This window comes from Octodon degus, unplaced genomic scaffold (genome assembly GCF_000260255.1).
Source record: "Octodon degus isolate 3935 unplaced genomic scaffold, OctDeg1.0 scaffold00136, whole genome shotgun sequence".
In the NCBI taxonomy this organism is placed as follows: Eukaryota; Metazoa; Chordata; class Mammalia; order Rodentia; family Octodontidae; genus Octodon; species Octodon degus.
In genome coordinates, this window is record NW_004524712.1 from 1,902,022 (window position 1) to 1,905,992 (window position 3,971).

Genomic DNA, 3,971 nt, shown 5'->3' on the forward strand with positions numbered 1-3,971 from the left:
TGAAGGGTTCCATGCTGGGCCTGCAGCCTGGGTCAAATGAGGATCCCCGGGCCCCGGGGCATCTCATTCACTCACCAGGCCTGTGCTCTGGGTCTATTCAGGATCCCGCAGGCCCTCGGTTGTCTCACTCACTCGCCGGGCCTGCGCTCTGGATCTGTTCAGGATCCAGAGGTCCCCGGTGGTCTCACTCACTCGCCAGGCCTGCGTTCTGGGTCTATTCAGGATCTCGCGGGCCCGGGTCGTCTCACTAACTAGCCGGGCCTGCGCTCTCGATAATTTTTTTAAAGGCTTAAAATGTACTTTAGTAAGTTGACGCAGTATTACTGCTCCATTTCTCAGAAAAACTCCAAATTTAAGGTATCAAGGATAAACCAAACATGGTACACCAATAAAAAATGCACAGCATGACTACCTAAGACAGGCAAAGCTAAGAGCTCCTGTCAGAGCTTCAGAATACAACAACCCTCTTCCCAAGATTGTAACAGGCCTACCAAGAAGAGCTGTGAACAGCAACATCATTAACACAAAAATGTCATGTCTGGGAGGTCCTTACCCAAGGAAAAGATGGAAGCAAGTTAACACAGGATTTTTTAAAAGATACACTAAAATGAAAATTTCTAAGAGAAAATACCTTTAGTACATGAAAGAGTAATATATGAGATATAACAGAACTGTACATATGCTGTCTGTGGCCTCCGGGGACATTTGTGTGAATTCCCACTTGAGAGCAAATGGAGCAACAAGGTAAGGTCACTGGGAGATGTTTGGGTTTTGTAGTGTATGTGGCGGCAGTGTCTCTGGGCATGAAGAGTACAGAAAGCAAATAAAACATGATGGACAAAAGACCCGGAATACTCAAGTCAATGGGACTCTAAGGAATCATTCAGTCATGGTTCCCTCCAGCCTTCAACAATTCATTATATTTGAAATTTCAGGAATGTGTCACACAGAATCAATTAAATAAACCATAGCATTTGTTAAATATCACCCCTCCCTTGCTTTCTGCCTCCAGCATACTTCCTTAGAGTAGTACAGGCCAGGAAGACCTAACTATTGGGAGGAACCCCTATCACTTTTTACCCCTTTTAATTCTTTTTTTTTTTTTTTTTCTGAACCGGGAATTGAACTCAGGCCCTTGCTTGCCAGGGAAGCGCTTATTCCACTGAGCCATCTTCCAGGCCCTCCCCTACCACTTTTTTAAGGTAGAATTCTGACTAGTCCAAAAGGGTTCCTTCTTTTCAGGGTTTCAGGAAAGTAGACACTGCAAATTTATTAGTATCGGTGATGTTTGTTTGGAGCAAATTCAGCTCCAGGAGCTGCACAGTTGAAAGCAGGAGAGGTTCATGAAGTCTTTGCCTACACCAATGTTTTCAAGAGTTTTACCTATTTTATCTTCCAATAAATTTAGTGTTTCTGTTTTAATATGTATATCTTTGATCCATTTTGATTTTCGTTTAGTACATGATGATAGACATTGGTATAATTTTAGTCTTTGGTTTATGAAAAGCCATTTTTTTTCCAGCACCATTTATTAAAGAGGCTATCTTTCTATCAGTGAATGTATTTGGACCCTGTGTCAAAGGTAAGTTGTCTGAGTGTGTTTGGATTTGTTTCTGCATCTTCTAATCATTGATTCTCAGGTCTTTTTCTCCCTGGTACCATGCTATTTTTATCACAGTATCTCTGTAGTATAATTTCAAGTCAGGGGTTATCATGCCTCCTGCCTTCCCTTTGTTGCCTAGAAGTTTTGCTATTCTAGGTCTCTTCTGGTTCTAAATGAATTGTAGGAATGTTTTCAGTAGTACTGAGAGGTAATGTATATTTTGACTGCGAATGCATTACATCTATATGATTTTGGAAGTATGGCCATTTTTAGTAAGTTGCTACTTCCTACTGAAAAACAAGGGATATCCTTCCATTTTCTGGTATCCCTTTTATTTCCTTTTTCAGAGTACTGTAGTTTTCATTGTAATGGTCTTTTATTTACTTTGCCAGATTGATTCTTAAATCTTTCATTTTTTTCCCAATGTCATTATGAAAGGGGCTGTTTCCCTAATTTCTCTCTTGGTGAGTTTGTTATTTGTGTACAAGAAGGCTATTGATTTTTGAATATTGACTTTGGATACAGCTGCACTACTGAATTTTTTAATTAAAGCTAGCAGATTTGTAGTGGAGTCTTTGGGGACTTCTATGTAAAGTATCACATCACCTACAAATAATGATAACTTCTTTACCTATTTTTTTTTATTATTATTAATTTATTGTGTGTGTGTGGCCAGCTCAGCCCACCAGGGGGCGGGGCTGGCTGGCATGTGGTGCTGGGGGACTGAACCACGGTCCCTGTGCTTTAGCTTAGCTTAGCTTGTTCTAAGTAGGTGCTTTAGACCACTGAGCCATCTCTCCAGCCCTTTACCTATTTTTTATTTGTTACTCTTGCATATTGCTCTGGTTAATATTTATAGAACTGTACTGAATAGGAGTGGCACTAGTGAACATGTTTGTCATGTTCCTGACTTTGAGTGGTTTCTCATAGATGGCTATTATCAGACTGAAGTTGATGATCTATTCTAATCTTTTGTAGGAATTTTATCACAAATAAATGCTGGACTTTATCAAAAGCCTTTTCTGCATTTATGTTTTTTAAATTTATGTTTTAAAAGAGAGTACAAAATAGTAATAAAACACAAAATTACAAATGATACAGAATTTCACTAAACAAAATATATATTATTTTCACAGTTATTTGTTGTATTGCATAATGTTGTTTTTTTATTTTGTATTTTAGGGAAAGGTATACAGGGTTTTCAGGGTCTCACTACTAGATCGGACTCATTGTGATCCACCATTTTACAGCCTCCCAAGAGCTGGGATTACTGGCATGCACCACCACACCCAGTCTCAGTTGCCATCTCAGTGCTCCCTGCAGGCAGCAGGCCTGGGGATTGAACCCCTGGTACCTGCACCTGCTTGCAGGTACTTTAATCCACTGAGCTATTTGGCTAGCCCTGTAGTGTTGCCTTCAAATTAGTTATTCAGATTACCAGACATATGCATGCAAAATTGGAAGAAGATATTAAAAAAAGGAAGAATATGAGAAAGTATGAAGAGAGAAGACGGGGAAAAGAATTGAACAAAGAAGAGAAAGGAAATTAAGGATTAACTGTTCCTATCCATAGTTTTTTTTTTTTTTTCTGGCTCAGCCTTCCTTAAGGGCAGGTCTGGTAAGGCTGGTGGAGGTGGGGCTCGAACCGCGGTATCCCGCCCCTAACGGCAATTGCGTGAGCACGCACTTAAACAACTGAGCTTACCCCCAAGCCCCCTGTTCCTTTCCATAGACCAGAAGTTTTTCTGCACTTACTGAGATGATCATGTGATTTTTGTCTCGCTCTGTCATATCATGTATTGCATTTACTGATTTGGGTATGTTGAAGCATCACCACATCCCTAGGATGGAACCTCCTTGATCATGGTATATAATCTTGATGATTTGCTGCGTTCTGTTTGATGGTATCTCATCGAGGATTTTTGTGTCTGTCTTCATTTGGGAGATTGGCATGCACTTCTCTTTTTGTTTGGGTCTTCATTTTTTTTCCCATAATTTTATTCATGAACAAAGCTATGAAAAAGCTATGAAAAAGCTATGAGACAGTTCCAAACCAAATTGGTAGGACAGTTTCAATAATTAACACATTGCATACATTCTTCCTAGTGGTTATTTGCTGTACAAGATGCGGACATGACATCCTATTTACCAACTTTATTAGAAAAAAATCCCTCTATTCATTAAGAGAATGTAACTATATATCTATGCTAGCCATTTTGAATACACACATACAAAATGGACATTCATCTGTATCCCCTTTTTGTTTAGTTCCATTATTTGAATATTATAGGTGTGCCAACTCAGCAAAATATTCTAAAAGAGTCCAGTAGTCCATAATAGTATTGGGTCTTCCGCTTCACTGGCAATG